This window comes from Moschus berezovskii, chromosome 3 (assembly GCF_049115385.1).
Source record: "Moschus berezovskii isolate FMDL1 chromosome 3, NW_MosBer_1.0, whole genome shotgun sequence".
Taxonomy (NCBI): Eukaryota; Metazoa; Chordata; class Mammalia; order Artiodactyla; family Moschidae; genus Moschus; species Moschus berezovskii.
The window spans coordinates 55195648-55214906 of record NC_142462.1 but is presented as its reverse complement, the minus strand read 5'-3'; the positions used below and the strand labels follow the sequence as shown (position 1 = coordinate 55214906).

At 43.3% G+C, this 19259-nt stretch overlaps 1 non-coding gene across 1 annotated transcript; it reads left to right on the top strand.

Annotated features, from left to right (window-relative positions):
* Positions 1-18782: 18782 nt before the first annotated feature.
* LOC129552879 (U6 spliceosomal RNA) lies at positions 18783-18889 on the top strand. The gene has a single exon (XR_008685360.2). It is a non-coding gene; the product is annotated as a U6 spliceosomal RNA (small nuclear RNA).
* Positions 18890-19259: the final 370 nt, after the last annotated feature.

Here is a 19259-nt window from a genome sequence, read left to right as displayed (position 1 = left end):
GAGGTGGTATCAGGAGAGAGACGGGCGAAGCTCATTGTTAGGACTGAGGAGAAGATGTAAATGAGGTAAAGGCAACAGGCAGGGAGAAATTCTTCCCATATAGAAGAGAGGGCATGCCTTTCTGGTGTGAGAAAGTATTCCTCTTTAATAGGGAAGGGCAGGGGAGAGTTTACCGTGAATCAAACAAGTGAATCTGAAGCTTCAGGTCCCTCACCAGTATGGACCTGCCACCCCCACCAGGCCCTGGGAGGGACCCTAAGGTAAGCAGACCTGAAAGATACTACAGGTTTGGTTCCAGACCACCTCAATAAAATGAGTATCAAATAAAGCAAGTCACATGAATTTTTTTGGTTTCCTAGCGCATATAAAAGTTGTTTACACTATAAGGTAGTCTATTAAATGTACAATAGCATTATGTCTAAAGAAACAACACACATATCTTAATAAAAAAATACTTTATTGAAAAATGCTAACCATCATCTGAGCCTTTAGTGAGTGGTAATCTTCTTGCTGGTAATCTTGTGGCTGGTCTTGCCTCGATATTGATGGCTCTGCGCTCCTGACCCAATTACCTCCCAAGAGCCCCACCTCCAAATACCAAAACCATGACGACTAGATTTCAACATCTGAATCTGGGAGGAGGGCACACAAGCATTCAATCCATAGCACCATCCTTCTGTTCTCTCTCTCAAAATGATATTAGAAAATCTTTCATATGTGAAGATGTGCTCAAAGAGTGTGTGCATGCTAAGTCACTTCAGTCGTGTCCAACTCTGTGTGACCCTGTAGACTGTAGCCCACCAGGCTTCTCTGTCCATGGGATTCTCCAGGCAAGAATACTGGAGTGGGTTGCCAGAATATGCAGTCACAGATAAAGAAAAGAAGTATTAAAGAGATACACTGGGCAGTTAATGATTGCTATTTTGCTGAATTTTTGTGACATTTCTGGTATTTGTTAGCTTAATTATTTTTTAATTTTCTATGACTTCTTTCTGGAGAAGGCAATGGCAACCCACTCTAGTACTCTTGCCTGGAAAATCCCATGGATGGAGGAGCCTGGTGGGCTGCAGTCCATGCGGTCGCGAAGAGTCAGACACAACTGAGCGACTTCACTTTCACTTTTCACTTGCATGCATTGGAGAAGGAAATGGCAACCCCCTCCAGTGTTCTTGCCTGGAGAATCCCAGGGACGGCGGAGCCTGGTGGGCTGCCGTCTGTGGGCTTGCACAGAGTCGGACACGACTGAAGTGACTTAGCATGACTTCTTTCACATTCTAAATATACACTTTCATATCTAATTATTTTGCCTAATTTTGCATTCTTTTCTGTAAAGTGCTTGCACGGGCACACCCACACACAATTATATAACCTTCAGACCTCACAAAACCTGGGTCTGCCCCATGGTGTTAGCCTTCAAGGGAGAGGCCTTGAGTGAAGGAAATGAAGGTTAAGTACCCAGCATGCCCTGGGATCGACTCCTCACTCCCAAATGGACAGAGAGAAGCTCACTGAAAGGTTCTGACCATCTAGAAGGGAAGCTGGCACTGAACATGTAGGTGGAGGCTGCATGCCCTTGGGCACAGCACAAGGAACACTGGTCACCAGATTTCCAGTCCCTCCAAGGCCCAGAGCCAGGGGAAGCTGTAACCAAGCAGGACACTATGGGGCCATCCTCTGCTGCAGCTCCTCTCTGAAATACCCAGATAACTATCTGATGCACATTTCCTGAGTTGTTTTGCAGAAGTGAAACTCCCCACCAAATGAAAGATGTTAACTACTTGACCTGAGACACAGCCCCAGGCCTCCTGGAGCCGAAGGACCTACCCCTGTGATACTATCCTGTTCACTCACCATCACCCAACCAGAGAACTATGCACGAGCTGATCACATATCCTGCAACTGCTCCACCCCCATCTGACTTGTAAAAATGCTTTGCCAAAACCCTTCCGGGAGCTCAGGACTTTTTAGGGCATAAGCCAACTGTTGCTTTCCATGACCCTACAATAAACCTTTCTCTGTTCCAAACTCTGACATTTCAGTTTGCATGGCCTCACTGTGCACTGGACACACACAATTGTGCTAACAAAGCCAGCCGGGGTCAGTAGATCCTGTTAGAAGTTAACAGCTGTTGCCTGTACAGAGGGTGAGTAGTATTTTGAGTATTTTCCCTGGAAGCCAAAGGACCTAGGGTTAGAGAGAAAGAGAATCCTGACGTGGTTGAGGCACTGCTCCCATGGACTTAGGGATTCAGCTACATGCTCATCAGTTCTCTTTGCTGCAAGAGTGTAAGCTCCTTTAGGTCAGCAACCTTGGCCATCAGTGTCACTCTGCATAAAAACAGAAAATTATAAACTTAGCGGCCTTGATTCAACTTGATTAAGATTATAGTTGAAATCAGAGGCTACATATTTCAAAAATGGTTAAGGAACTTCAAGAAGATGAAGATACTATTATTATCCCACATATTTGAGAATACAAGCCCAGAGTAAGTCTGGAAGACACCAAAAAACATAAATCATAGCCAAGATGGAGTGAAGGCTCTTTGAAGCCAAATCATAAAATTGGGTTGTTTGCCACAAGCGTTCTTGTGAAATTCTATTGTAGTTGCAATGATTTACTGTTACAGAACCCTTAACTTAGAGACTGTGACACTTGTTCAACTTTTTGCTGTAGAAAATTGAATTTACTCATTGTATATTTGTTATGGACAATTTGGTTTACCATAAATCTTGTCTTATTTATCCCATTACCTATGACTTATCTGATGTCATTACAATTAGCCAAGCTAGCACTATAAAAGTGGTGTAGATTCACTTGGGCTTAGAAAGGACAACACAAACTTTTGATCCCCATGTAAGTCACGCAAGTTTTTGTGTATGTGTGTTTATTTCATTTTCAATAATGATAAAGAAACAGTTGTTGGAATACAGTGGAGGACATTTTCTTCCAGCTGGATCCTAGTATCTAGAAGAGTATGCAGTACTTGTAAACATTCAGTAAGTGCCTGTTGACTGATTTATTTGCTGACTTCTGATTAACACTGAGGAAAAGGATCTGTTAGAAGAGGTATCAACTGGACATCAAGACGTTAGAGGAGGACTTTCCTTGGATTCTCTGAAGTAATTTTTATTAATTTGCTTCAAATATTTCATTTAAATAACTGTACCTTCTTTAAATACATAATTTAATATTATGAAGGAGGCTGAATCCAGTCAGAGACGAAATGCAATCATGAAACACATCCTTTAAAATGCTTGTTTCAACAACTGCATCCAGCATACAGGCAGTTAATTATCATATACCTGCAGTAATTCAGGAGGCCACCAGAGGGCAAAAAAAAGGGCCAGAGAGTTATTGAAAACTAAGGAAGACGTGCACATGGACCACAGCCTTGTCTAATTCAATGAAACTATGAGCCATGCCGTGTAGGGCCACCCAAGACGGACGTGTCGTGGTGGAGAGTTCTGACAAAACATGGTCCACTGGAGAAGGGAATGGCAAACCACTTCAGTATTCTTGCCTTGAGAACCCCATGAACAGTATGAAAAGGCAAAAAGATAGGACACTGAAAGATGAAGTCCCCAGGTCGGTAGGTGCCCAATACACTACTGGAGATCACTGGAGAAATAACTCCATAAAGAATGAAGAGACGAAGCCAAAGCAAAAACACCCAGTTGTGGATATGACTGGTGATAGAAGTAACTTCTGATGCTGTAAAGAGCAATATTCCATAAATGTCAGGTCCGTGAATCAAGGCAAATTGGAAGTGGTCAACAGGAGATGGCAAGAGTGAATGTCGATATTTTAGGAATCAGCGAACTAAAATGGATTGGACTGGGTGCATTTAATTCAAATGACCATTATATCACAGTAAACCAAGTCTATGCCCCGACCAGTAATGCTGAAGAAGCTGAAGTTGAACCGTTCTATGAAGACCTACAAGAGCTTCTAGAACTAACACCCAAAAAAGATGTCCTTTTCATTATAGGGGACTGGAACGCAAAAGTAGGAAGTCAAGAAATACCTGGAGTAACAGGCAAATTTGGCCTTGGAGTACAGAATGAAGCAGGGCAAACGCTAATAGAGTTTTGCCAAGAGAACGCACTGGTCATAGTAAACACCCTCTTCCAACAACACAGTGAAGATTCTACACATGGACATCACCAGATGGTCAATACTGAAATCAGATTGATTATATTCTTTGCAGCCAACGATGGAGAAGCTCTATACAGTTAGCAAAAACAAGACCAGGAGCTGACTGTGACTCAGATCATGAACTCCTTATTGCCAAATTCAGACTTAAATTGAAGAAAGTAGGGAAAACCACTAGACCGTTCAGGTATGACCTATATCAAGTCTCTTAGGATTATATCGTGGAAGTGAGAAATAGATTCCAGGGATTATATCTGATAGACAGAATGCCTGAAGAACTATGGATGGAGGTATGTGACATTGTACAAGAGGCAGGGATCAAGGCCATCCCCAAGAAAAAAAAAGGAAAAATGGTTCTCTGAGGAGACCTTACAAATAGCTACAAAAAGAAGAGAATCCAAAGGCAAAGGAGAAAAGGAAACACATACCCATTTGAATGCAGAGTTCCAAAGAATAGCAAGGAGAGATAAGAAAACCTTCCTCAGTGATCAGTGCAAAGAAATAGAGGAAAACAACAAAATGGGATAGACTAGAGATCTCTTCAAAAATATTAGAGATATCAAGGGAACATTTCCTGCAAAGATGGGCACAATAAAGGACAGAAATGGTATGAACCTAACAGAAGCAGAAGATATTAAGAACAGGTGGCAAGAATACACAGAAGAACTGTACAAAAAAGATCTTCATGACCCAGATAATCACTCACCTAGAGCCAGACATCCTGGAATGTGAAGTCAAGTGGGCCTTAGAAAGCATCACTACGAACAAAGCTAGTGGAGATGATGGAATTCCAGTTGAGCTAATTCACATCCTAAAAGATAATGCTGTGAATGTGCTGCACTCAATATGCTAGCAAATTGGAAAACTCAGCAGTAGCCACAGGACTGGAAAAGGTTAGTTTTCAATACAATCCCAAAGAAAGGCAATGCCAAAGAATACTCAAACTACTGCACAATTGCATTCATCTCACACGCTAGTAAAGTAATGCTCAAAATTCTCCAAGCCAGGCTTCAACAGTACATGAACCGTGAACTTCCAGATGTTCAAGCTCAATTTAGAAAAGGCAGAGGAACCAGAAATCAAATTGCCAACATCCGTTGGCTCATCAAAAAAGCAAGAGTTCCAGAAAACATCTGTTTTACTGACTATACCAAAACCTTTGACTCTGTGAATCACAACAAACTGTGGAAAGTTCTGAAAGAGATGGGAATACCAGACCACCTGGCCTGCCTCTTGAGAAACCTATATACAGGTCAGGAAGCAACAGTTAGAACTGGACATGGAACAACAGACTGGTTCCAAATCGGGAAAGGAGTATGTTAAGGCTGTATATTGTCACCCTGCTCGTTTAACTTATATGCAGAGTATATCATGAGAAATGCTGGACTGGATGAAACACAAGTTGGAATCAAGATTTCAGGAGAAATATCAATAACCTCAGTTATGCAGATGACACCACCCTTATGGCAGAAAGTGAAGAAGAACTAAAAGCCTCTTGGTGAAAGTGAAAGAAGAGAGTGAAAAGTTGGCTTAAAACTCAACATTCAGAAAACTAAGATCATGGTATCTGGTCCCATCACTTCATGGCAAATAGATGGAGAAACAGTAGAAACAGTAACAGACTTTATTTCTTGGGGCTCCAAAATCACTGCAGATGGTGATAGCAGCCATTAAATTAAAAGAGGCTTACTCCTTGGAAAAAAAGTTATGACCCAACTAGACAGCCTATTAAAAAGCAGAGACATTACTTTGCCAACAAAGTTCCATCTAGTCAAGGCTGTGGTTTTTCCAGTGGTCAAGTATGGATGTGAGAGTTGGACTATAAAGGAAGCTGAGCACCAAAGAATTGATGCTTTTGAACTGTGGTGTTGGAGAGGACTCCTGAGAGTTCCTTGGACTGCAAGGAGATCCAACCAGTCCATCCTAAAGGAAATCAGTCCTGAATATTCACTGGAAGGACTGATGCTGAAGCTGAAACTCCAATACTTTGGCCACCTGATGCAGAGAACTGACTCATTTGAAAAGACCCTGATGCTGGGAAAAATGGAAGGCAGGAGGAGAAGGGGATGACAGAGGATGAGATGGTTGGATGACATCACAGACTCAATGGACATGAGTTTGAGTAAACCCTGGGAGTTGGTAATGGACAGTGAGGCCTGGCGTGCTGCCGTCCATGGGGTTGCAAAGAGCTGAACATGACTGAGTGACTGAACTGAAGGAAGAAGTGAGGGGTAAGAATAACCCATTTCCTATTGATGCTGAGTTTGTGTGAGCCAATGGGCAGAGGTAAGAACATTATTCACAAGAACTGATGAAGACTGAGCTGGGAAATTTTAAAAGTTTAATCCAAAGCAGTAAAGAGAAATTATAAGGTAGAAAACATTTAAAAGGCATGGATGCAGGGGTCAAAGAACAATAGTGTTACTAGAAATGTTAAGTGTAGGATTGAAAATACCAAGGGCCATGGAGAATAGGCAAAAACAAGGTCAGAAACCACTAGAATTTAAGACCCCAAGTGCAGAAAGCAGAGCACACATTTCTGGGTCTGAGTCTGAGTGAAGAACTGACTCCAACCTCCTGTAGTTACTCAACATTCCTCAACTGTGTTCTTTGCTAAAGAAAAAGATTTTAGGTTGTTAGATTCTTCTAATGTCCTGTATTGCTCATCACCCTGGAAGTCAGTAGTCACAGTGTAATCTTAAATTTTCTCTACACATTTGTTACCTCACCTGTTAAATGGAGACAACAACAGCCCAAGGTAGTTGTGTTTTCTATGAAGGATTCAACAGAGACTTCATATTATGGAAGTCAGTAATTTAAGATTGATCCAGACAAAGAATATCAAGCAATTCTGTGGTCAAGCTGCATAGTTTACAATGCATTCAACCAGGCAACCTTGAAGTTATACAATTCTTGCCAAAATTTGGTTGTTGGGTCATAGAGGAGACACAGATTTTCCTTTATTTCAAAATTTTCACACAAACTGAGACTTCGATTTTTTATTACACAATATAAATTTTTTCATTAAATTTTAAATTAAGCAAGTACTAATTAAATGGACTCTTGGGACAAAAAGGACCTAGAGTAGAATTTGATAAATATTTTTATCTGTCGGCTACTGCAGTGTAACAAAACACCCAAAACTCAGTAAGTGAAAACAGAAACCATTTGTTAATTCCCACCTATCTGCCAGTCAGCTAGGGAGCTGGCTAATCTAGGCCAGGCTTGCCTGGAAGGTTCCACTGGTCTCATCTGGGTTCACTCACACATCTAGTGGTTAGCTAGGAAAATCCCATGGATGGAGGTGCCTGGCAGGCTGCAGTCCATGGGGTTGCTAAGAGTTGGACACGACTGAGTGACTTCACTTTCTCTTTTCACTTTCATGCATTAGAGAAGGAAATGGCAACCCACTCCAGTGTTCTTGCCTGGAGAATCCCAGGGGTGGGGGAACCCGGTGGGCTGATGTCTATGGGGTCGCACAGAGTTGGACACGACTGAGGTGACTTAGCCGCAGCAGCAGCAGGGGTCACATAATCTAGGCTAAATTTAACTGACATGCCCATATCTTTTCAGCTTCCGCCTGTGATTGTCAAGCCAGGCAGGGCATATCGCTTTCATGGAAGTAGCAGAAATATAAGAAAATGAGTAGAAATAGACAAAGACTTGAGGCACAGTCTTGGAACTGGAGCTCCATCACTTCTGCCTCATTCCATTAGCCAAGCAAAATTATACAATCAAGTCCAGATTCAAGGATGTGGAAACAGAGTCTGCTGACATATATTATGTCTTTTTTTTAATGTCTCCCACAACTAGAAGGTGCATATGCTAACATCCCCTAAATGTCCAACAACAAAGGAATAAACAACATGTGATATACGTATACAATGGAATACTACTCAGCCATAAAAAAGAATGAAACCATGCCATTTGCAGCAACATGGATGAACCTAGAGATTATCATACTAAAGTGAAATAAGTCAGAGAGAGAACGACAAATACCATATTATGATATCACTTTATATGTGGAATCTAAAGCAGGACATAAATGAACTTATCTACAAAAGAGAAGGAGTCACAGATGTAGAGAACAGACTTGTGGCTGCTAAGGGGGAGGGGGTAAGGAGGGAGCTTTGGACTAGCAGATGCAAAATATTATGTACAGGATGCATCAGCAACAAGGTCCTACTGTACAGCACAGGGAACTATACTCAGTATCCTGGAATAAACCGTGATGGAAAAGAATATGAAAAGGAATGTACATATATGTATAACTAAGTCACTTTGCTGTACAACACTGTAAGTAAACTACGCTTCAATAAAATAAATTAAAAAGAAAAGTATAGGGATCCAATCTGTTTTGTTCCCATTTTACTGGTGAGGAAACTGAGACAGAGCGGTCACATTGGTATGAAGTGGTAAAGCCAGGATTTGAATTAGAATAGTCTGCCCCTAAAGTTCATGCTATTAACCACTACATTATATCATCTCTCCTAACAAATGCAAATAGTTAACAATATAGAAGATTCTGGGCCCTAAATTAGATCTAAATACTATAATGCCTTTGACTGTGTGGATCACAATAAACTGTGGAAAATTCTGAAAGAGGTGGGAATACCAGACCACCTGACCTGCTTCTTGAGAAACCTGTATGCAGGTCAGGAAGCAACGGTTAGAACTGGACACGGAACAACAGACTGGTTCCAAACAGGAAAAGGAGTACGTCAAGGCTGTATATTGTCCCCCTGCTCATTTAACTTATATGCAGAGTACATCATAAGAAACACTGGGCTGGAGGAAGCACAAGCTGGAATCAAGATTGCCGGAAGAAATATCAATAACCTCAGATATGCAGATGACACCACCCTTATAGCAGAAAGTAAAGAGGAACTAAAGAGTCTCTTGATGAAAGTGAAAGAGGAGAGTGAGAAAGTTCGCTTAAAGCTCAACATTCAGAAAACTAAGATCAAGGAAACAGGTCTCATCACTTCATGGCAAATAGTTGGGGAAACAGTGGAAACAGTGAGACTTTATTTTGGGGGGCTCCAAAATCACTGCAGATGGTGACTGCAGGTATGAAATTAAAAGACACTTGCTCTTTGGAAGGAAAGTTATGACCAACATATACAGCATATTAAAAAGCAGAGATATTACTTTGCCAACAAAGGTCCGTTTAGTTAAGGCAATGGTTTTTCCAGTGGTCGTATATGGATGTGAGATTTGGACTACAAAGAAAGCTGCTACTGCTGCTGAGTCACTTCAGTCGTGTCCAACTCTGTGTGACCCCAAGCCCACCAGGGTCTCCCGTCCCTGGGATTCTCCAGGCAAGAACACTGGAGTGGGTTGCCATTTCCTTCTCCACAAAGAAAGCTGAGTGCCTAAGAATTGATGCTTTTGAACGGTGGTGTTGGAGGAGACTCTTGAGAGACCCTTGGACTGCAAGGAGATCCAACCAGTCCATCCTAAAGGAGATCAGTCCTCAGTGTTCATTGGTAGGACTGATGTTGAAGCTGAAACTCCAATATTGGCCAAACGATACAAAGAGCTGACTCATTTGGAAAGACTGAGGGCAGCAGAAGAAGGGGACGACAGAGGATGAGATGGCTGGATGGCATCACCGACTCAATGGACATGAGCTTGGGTAAGCTCTGAGAGTTGGTAATGGACAGGGAGGCCTGGCGTGCTGCGGTCCATGGGGTCGCAAAGACTTAGACATGACTGAGCAACTGAACTGAACTATAATGCTTTTTTTCTGAAGCCAGAACGTCTCCATGAAGCATCAAATCATTGCATTTATTATTGGGTCAGATGATAACACAGAAGGAAAGTGTTAAGAAAACTGAATTTGTTAGATAGGCTAAACAATCCATTAAATAACCCAGAAAGGTCAGACTGTCTTTCTGCTTCCAAGCAGGGCTGTGTATCACTCTTATCAGGAACACTACAGTTAGCTGTGATTTTTAGTCTTCAGAGACTATTTCTACAACCAACTATGGAAATTCTGTCCATGTTTCATAATTCCATCAGCAAGTTTCCTTACCATTACACCTAAACTGTTCAATTTAATTGCACTATGATTGGATCAGCTCTGTAAAGTTTAGATCAAGGGTTGCAAACTGGCAGACTGTGGGCTCAAACCAGCCCACAGACATACTTTGTTTTGCCTGCACTGACAAAAATGTTTCGATAGTTGCCAACATTTAAAAATAGGGATCTTCATATTAAAAATCCAGCTCTTATGGAGTTAAATTCTCTAAAAGGGTTTGCTTATAATCAGCATTGTCTCGTGTTTGAAAGTTTGGCAGTCACTTATAAAACCTTCTGAACTTGCTGATTTTTTGAAGAAAAAATGATGATGTTAACTACCAATTCATTTCTACATTTCTATGAATGTAGTTATTTAGACTGTCTTCAAATAGTGACAAAAAGTTGTCCATAATATCCTTTCATTATCACAGTCTGTACACATCTGTAGCTGTTTTTCTCTTTTCATTCCTCTTATTGTTGACCTATAGCTTTTCTTTTCTGTATGGGATAAATTTTGCCTGAACTGAACCAATTCTTGGTTTTTATTTTCTCTATTGTTTCTTTATTTGCTATGCATAATTATTGAATTAAGCTCTTATCATTTCTAAACTGCTATTTTTCACTGGGTATGATATGCTAGGTTTATTCTTAAATTTTAGAAGCTAGAATCTTAGCTCATTGATGTTGATCCTTTCTTTTCTGATATAAGTTATTGATTTCTGAATATAATGTTTAGTGTACCTTACAAGTTTAAATACATGGTATTTTTAGTTTTCAGTGCTAAGTAATTTTAAATTTACATTATGATTTTTTTTTCTTTGACCCATGAGTTGTAGTGGGTTTGGCAAACTAGCATCCATCACCCATGCCAAACCTCTTTCTAGTTGCCTTCCAACCCTCCAGAGCATGGAAAGATAAAGCTTCATATGTCAGTCTCCCATACTTTATATTCAGACTCGCTGAATGTGAATTAGGTTCTTTCACTGGGTGTGCCTACCCATGAATTGAAAGGAGGAAAAGGAGTACGTATCATCAGGACAATCTTTTAAGATGGTGACAAGGAGGGATCCTGAGCACCACCTCCCATTCCACCACCCCCTGAACACATGGAGCAATTTGGAATCTACCTAAGCAACTACAGGCTTCCCTGGTGGTTCAGCAGTAAAGAATCCACCTGCAATTTAGGAAACACAAGTTTGATGCCTGGATTGGGAAGACCCCCTGGAGAAGGAAATGGCAACCCTCTTCAGTATTCTTGCCTGGCAAATCCCATGGACAGAGTCTGGTGGGATACAGTCCATGGGGTCACAAAAGAACCAGACACAACTTATCGACTAAACCACCACCACATAAGCAACTCCACCACACTGGGCAAACAAGAAAATAGCCACATCAAAACATGTAGGAAGGGCTGAGACACACTCCCATCATAAACCCTGCCACAGTGCTGCTGCTGCTGCTAAGTCGCTACAGTCGTGTCCGACTCTGTGCGACTCCATAGACGGCAGCCCACCAGGCTTCCCCTTCCCTGGGATTCTCCAGGCAAGAACACTGGAGTGGGTTGCCATTTCCTTCTCCAATGTGTGAAAGTGAAAGTGAAGTCGCTCAGTCTTGTCCGACTAGTAGCGACCCCATGGACTGCAGCCCACCAGGCTCCTCTGTCCATGGGATTTTCTAGGCAACAGTACTGGAGTGGCTTGCCATTGCCTTCTCCACAGTGCAGTGCCATACAATTGGAGAGAACCCCTAACTCCCAGCTTCTCCCCGAGGAGTTAGGGAACCCATATTGAAGAGTTTGGAACCTATATTGAAAGTCTCCCACCTAAAGGACAGGTCCCCCAAAATACCTAGCTCTGAAAGCCAACCAACAAGGTTTGCACGCATGAAACCCACAAGACTACAGCCAGCAAAGCAGCTATTATTAAAGGTGCAAGCACTCACCATGGCTATGCCCTCAGGGCTTAAGTCAGAAAGAGCTGGCAGAAAGGGCCATCTCCCCATCTTTCCCTGAAAGGGGTCTAATTTGCAGACTTCAAAAGCTGCTGCCTGAAGGTCAGGCTTCTAACTCTGCACACATCTGTGATTATCTACAGAGATCATGTGAAATCTCCCCTGTCCTTTCCCCCTGCCCACTCCAGGTGACCAGTAGCTCCCTGGAAGGAGTTTGTACACACGTCTGGTACCCCAGGTTTTGCTGCCATTGCCTGAGAAACAACTCCCCCATATTGCCAGTCTCTCACAGCAATGGGGATTGATTCAGGAGTCCCGGAGATCGATAGCAAATTAGAGGTTTACAGTGGGCTCAGAAGTACTCTTCCAGGCCTATACATCCAGGCCCAGGGCAGAAGAACAGACAAAAGTGCCTATTTTGTAGTTTCTCCCTAGAAGGGGCCTAACTACTTATTTTCCAAGCTGTTGCCTAAAGGTCCAGCTTCCAACTGACCTGCATCTAAGTGCTGACTGCAGTCTTCCCTTTGGGATATTTAAGAGTCTTGACACACCCTTAACTACTAGGAGCCACTAGGAATAATTAAGAAGGAAATTTGGACAATCTCAAACGTTTGAGACACAACCAGGGGCACAGGCCAGGCCGCCTGACAAGGTTCATCTCCTACATAAGACTACTCTATCAAGACTGGGAAAGGTCCAGTCTTGAAGTCCTAACCCTGGTGGTCCAGTGGTTAGGACTCCACAATTCCATTGCAGGAGGCACAGGTTTCATCCCTGGTTGGGGAACTATGAATAAGATCCTGTATGCCACTCGGTGCGGCCAAAAAAAAACCAAAACAAAGCCCCCAAACCAAATGACAAGTCAAGTGGCCAAGGCTCTTCCACCAATAAATTTCAAAGAAAAGAATGGAGGGGGAACCTGTAGATTAAAAGTGGCCTGACACACCACATAAACTTCCAAAGAGCAGATATTACTAAATGAAGGTGTCTAGAATTACACACTTACACGACAAGCTAGAAAGAAATGAGACGTGTGTGAGGAAGTAATCATTATAGAAAGTAGTTGTGCTTGGACGTTTGTTCACACAAGGTGGATTTTCACTTCGGAATAATTCATTAAGCTAGACTTTTGTAGTTTTGTGCATCAGGTTTCATTTCACAATAAAAAGATAAAATGGCAGGGGGGAATGATTCCTATTTCAAAACATGATCTTATTACGTAGTCTTTATTGGTCCAACCCCACATGAACTATTTTCTAGATCTCAGGATTAGTCTCTAAGAAACCTAAAACAATCTCATTCCACTATTTTACAAACACATGGGTACATACATGTGTTTTATACTTGTGTATACATATCATGTATGGATGTGAGAGTTGGACTGTGAAGAAAGCTAATCACCGAAGAATTGATGCTTTTGAACTGTGGTGCTGGAGAAGACTCTTGAGAGTCCCTTGGACTGCAAGGAGATCCAACCAGTCCATTCTGAAGGAGATCAATCCTGGGTGTTCATTGGAAGGACTGATGCTGAAGCTGAAACTCCAATACTTTGGCCACCTCATGCGACGAGTTGACTCACTGGAAAAGACTCTAATGCTGGGAGGGATTGGGGGCAGGAGGAGACGGGGACGACAGAGAATGAGATGGCTGGATGGCATCACCGACTCGATGGACATGAGTTTGAGTGAACTCCGGGAGCTGGTGATGGACAGGGAGGCCTGGCGTGCTGTGATTCATGGGGTCTGAAAGAGTCGGACACGACTGAGTGACTGAACTGAACTGATACATATCTAGATGTGTGTGTCTATAAAGTTAAGAGTGACAGTAAGTAGATTCAGTTTATCAACCATGAACATCAAACAATACCTGAACATGGAATAAAGAGAGAAAAGAGAAGTACATTCCCACAACAGAGTATATCACAGTCTGGTACTCTATCCTCTGGACACACTTGACCAGCCTCCATTTCCAAACAGTCCATTCCTCCATTCTCCCCTCTGCAGAAACCTTGTTCCTACAGTTCATTGTCACTGGAACACTCCCTTCTTCACAACCTAGGTGCATGTGCTGCTTGTCCGAGACCTCTCTGATCTCTAACCGAACCTGAGAGCTCCCTCGTCTGAGTCCCATCATGGTCTGGTACTCTCTCTTGCAATTTATTTTGAATTGCCTGGTTTTGTAATTGCCTCTCCTCCTCTTAGATCATGTGATTATAAACTCACTGCAAACAGAAACTGTATAACTCATTCTATGTGTCCCTTTAAGAATGAGCACAATATCTTATACAGTATAGCCATCGATAAGCTTTATTTTTTTTAGTACAAGAAATTTACTATCTTTTTTCTTTGTTGATAGTTCAGTTAAAATGCAACTGTCTTCATTAGTAGCTTGTTAACACTGAAGATGCCCATTCTATATTAGCATTGATTTTACTTAGTATTCAGTTATAAGTCACAAAAGTTTGTAAGCTGTATGTCAGTTTCTCTGTTATAGTCCAAAACAAAGTTATCAAGAATTCACCAAAAGCTCTCGGAAGCTGTCACGTCTAGTGGTGCTGGCAGCAACCTTCCAGCAGAGGGCAAAAGAGGACTGAGAGAAGGGCAGTGCCCTGCTGGGAGGCTCCAGGATGCCTTTGTGAGAGGAGTAAGGGACGCGGACCCAGCTAGTTTAGTCGTGTCCACCTCTTGCGACCCCGTGGACTGTAGCCCTCCAGGCTCCTCTGTCCGTGGGATTTTCCAGGCAAGAATACTGCACTGGGTTGCCATTTTCTTCTCCAGGGCATCTTCCCCACCCAAGGATCAAACCCTGGTCTCCTGCATTGCAAGCAGATTCTTTACCAACTAAGCTACCAGGACATGGACCCAGGGGACTCTCCCATTTCAAGGTAGAAGTTTTCCAGAGCTAGAGAACAAGCAACGCTAGTATGCTCCACAAGCCTCTTAGATCTCAAAGCAGTCATAGCCCTGATGTGATCTGTACTTTTTCAAAGTTTAGACTGAGAGGATGCAGACTGGGTGGGAGTGGAATAGAGGGCTTGGTTTCCTCTTATGTAACATCCTGAAGCAACCTGCAGACTCAAAATCTGCCTCCTGAGAAACCACCTCCCTTCTAAACACTGCCTTTGCCTGGAAATTCCTCCCAGGGGCAGCTTCTTCCATGCTAAGAATGGGACCAGCTCTTAAAGCAGCTTTATGTTTCCTTCCGTGGACTGCCCTCTGCCTTACCTAATACTGGTCAGCAGGTTCTCTGCAGTTACAGGCTGTCCCATCCGGGCTTTGAAAGAGACTATTATTTTCAGTCCCAAATAATATGTATTAGCACAATTTTTCCATATTACAAGGAGTGCATGTTTAGAAGAGAGATTCTGTGACGGTTCTACATTAAGCGTTTGTCATACAAGATGGGTTTTTTTATAAGAAGCCCATCTCTAGTCATTGGGGGTCCCTGGGTCTCACTGCTCAAGGTTTACCCCACCCCACAAAAGAGTAGAGGATTCCTTCTAGAAACTGCAATGCCAAGCATATCTGCAACTTTGGTGGTGGTTTAGTCACTAAGTTGTGTCTGATTCTTGCAACCCCATGGACTGTAGCCCTGCCAGGCTCCTCTGTCTATGGGATTTTCCAAGCAAGAATACTGGAGCAGGTTGCCATTTCCTTCTCCAGAGGATCTTCCTGACTCAGGGATCGAATCCACGTCTCCCACATTACAGGTGGATTCTTTACCGCTGAGCCACCAGGGAAGCCATCTGCAACTTTCAGTTCAGTTCAGTCGCTCAGTTGTGTCTGACTCTTTGTGACCCCATGAATCGCAGCACGCCAGGCCTCCCTGTCCATCACCAACTCCCGGAGTTTACCCAAACTCATGTCTATCAAGTCTGTGATGCCATCCAGCCATCTCATCCTCTGTCGTCCCCTTCTCCTCCTGCCCCCAATCTTTCCCAGCATCAGGGTCTTTTCCAGTGAGTCAACTCTTCGCATCAGGTGGCCAAAGTATTGCAGTTTTAGCTTTAGCATCAGTCCTTCTAATGAACACCCAGGATTGATCTCCTTTAGAATGGACTGGTTGGATCTCCTTGCAGTCCAAGGGACTCTCAAGAGTCTCCTCCAACACCACAGTTCAAAAGCATCAATTCTTTGGCACTCAACTTTCTTTATGGTCCAACTCTCATATCTATACATGACTACTGGAAAAACCATAGCCTTGACTAGACAGAACTTTGTTGGCAAAGTATGCCAAAATATGTTGGCAAAGTATGCCAAAGAATGCTCAAACTACCCCACAATTGCACTCATCTCACACCCTAGTAAAGTAATGCTCAAAATCTGCAACTTTAGCCACTGTCAAAAGAATTTCAGGGACCCAACCATTTGTGGACAGAGGGAACAGGGGCATGACAAGTAAGAACCTTCTGCTCCTGTGCTGGCTTTCCTTGATCATCTGTATTGAGACCACTGACAGATGCCAGCCTACCTGCTACACTCTGCCCTGAGGAGGAACATGGGAGGACCCTGACTGACCAACTACAGCAAAAGAACCATCTTGTTGAGCAGAGTTCCCAGGACACACTTTGTAACACCTTTAGTTTTCCAGTTTATCAAGTCTATCTTGATCCTGAAGTCTCTGAAACACTATGAAGTATGGACTTTGCTGTGAAAAGCAGAGCAAAAATATCTGAGATGGCTTATTGCCTGCCTGGTATCTAGCTTCTCCCCCTCTTTAGAAACAGACCTCTGGACGATGTGCCAGGTTGTTTGTTTATAAAAATAAATATTTAAATAAAACATTTATTTATATATATATATAAATTAGCTAACTACTCTGAACCTCTTGTGAAGATTGGATGATTACAGTACAGTGTGTGCTTAGTCATGTCTGATTCTTTGTGACCCCATGAGCTGTAGCCCACCAGGCTCCTCTGTCCATGGGATTTCCCAGGCAAGAATACTGGAGTGGGTTGCCATTTCCTCCTCCAGGGGGTCCTCCTGGCCCAGGGACCAAACCCGAGTCTCTAGCATCTCCTGCATTGGCAGGCAGGTTCTTTACCAACTTTGCTACCTCTGAGCCTCTTGTGCAGATCAGATGTCACTAAACACAAGCTTTGGGGTGAGGCCTCTTGGAAGCCATGTCTGTTCTCCCCTCATCCAGTCCCAGCTTAAACAGGGACACAATGGCTGAAGGTCCAGCCCTGGTCTTATGAGCCCAGCAGTGGGGCAGAGACAAGCAGAGCTTGGTCACTGAGGACCTCTGGCGCCACCATTCCAGCCCCACTCTTCCCCCCATCTGTTACTTGAGAAAATGAACCCCTAATTTTCTTGGGCAGCCCCCACTGTAAACTGCAGAAGGCAATAGTGACTGATGTCACATAGACTCACCGCCAGACACTGAGGAGCAACTAGACAAAAGACGCCCGCTGTGTCTCCCCAATCCAGACAGAACCTTCAGGTTTTACTTTCCCATGTTGCATGCAAACAACCTTAGCCACAACCTTCAAGGTTGGGGGGGCGGGGCTTCACCCTAAAACTGGAAGGAGGCCCACATTGAGCAGCTGGTCAGAGGCCGGCACGTGGAGATAAACCGGTAACAGGTGTGTAAGTGTGATGCTCGTTACATGTATAATAGAGTGACACTTGATCCCAAATACTGATTCTAATAGGAACCCAGGAGTCTACCCCCATTCCTGACACGTGAAAGGAAACATCCTAATGATGTCCCTTCTCTTTTTATTCTAATTATAAAAGTAATATAAAAACTCATACAACTAGAAAAATCTGCAGATACAACACGCAAATGCAGAAAACAGAGGGACATGAAAAACAGAAATAATTCCAACCAGAGATGATAACTTTTATGCCATGGAAACAACCTCTCAAACCTTTTGAGATAGACAATTGCCCCCACCTGCATTTACTGTTAGATGGGATCAGAGTAGAGGTGTTAACTGTGCCATTGTACTTGTGTGATTGTGTAACTGGGACCCCTGTTCAGCACATCACAAACTTATTTCCATTTTAGTGCAACAAGTGCAGCCTCCTCTGTCCAGGTGCTGGACCTAGGACTGTCCCTCCTACACTGCTACCTCCCTGTTTCTAGAAGGGCTTCCGAGGTAGTGGTAGCCTTCAGGGAATGGCCCTGAAGCAGGACAGCCAAAGCCACTTCTCTGGCAAGCCTTGGGGGAGGGGCAGGCTGGCTGCCGCAGGGTGTGTGGGCTGTTCTGAGTGACTACCCCACACCGTCCCCCGACCCAGCCTTTTGACTTGCCCAGGATCACATCTCTCCTCTCCTCCAGGCCCTCAGCCCCCTGCAGCGTGCTCCGGGGCACTATACATACATACAGGCAGACACATACACACACACTCATTCACTCCTCCCCGCCTTTCTCTCTCTCTGTCTCACTGCTATACGGTCTCTTACAGATACCGTACTGCTCTGCTCCATGGGGCTCTTTCATTTTTGTTCTCTAGTTTTCAGCCAAGAACATAAACCATTTTCCCCCTCTGTACTGCTGAGGGGCAGATGATATTAGATCAACCTGCTGCTGACTGTGCAAAGGAAAGCCCTCTGCATCTAGAAACGCAGGAGGAATGTCCATCTGCCATCTTCCCAGGTGGGTCTCAAAGCCATGGGAGGGAAGAGGAATTCTTCTCAAGAATAATGGCATGCTCGCTTTGGCAGCACATATACTAAAATTGGAACAATACAGAGAAGCTTAGCATGCCCCTTGTGCAAGGATGACACACAAATTTGTGAAGCATTCCATATTTTTATGGAAGCAACCTAGATGCCCACTGACAGATGGATGGCTAAAGAAGTTGTGGTACATATACACAATGGAATACTACTCAGTCATGAAAAGGAATGCATTTGAGTCACTTCTAATGAGGTGGGTGAACCTAGAGCCCATTTTACAGAGTGAAGTAAGTCAGAAAGATAAAAACAAATATCATATATTAACACATATATATGGAATCTAGAAGGATGGCACTGATGAATCTGTTCACAGAGCAGCAATGGAGGTGCACACATAGAGAACAGACTTATGGACAAAACTGGGGGAGCGGGAGAGGGTGAGATGAATGGAGAGAATAGCACGTATGTATATACACTGCTGCTGCTGCTGCTATGCCGCTTCAGTC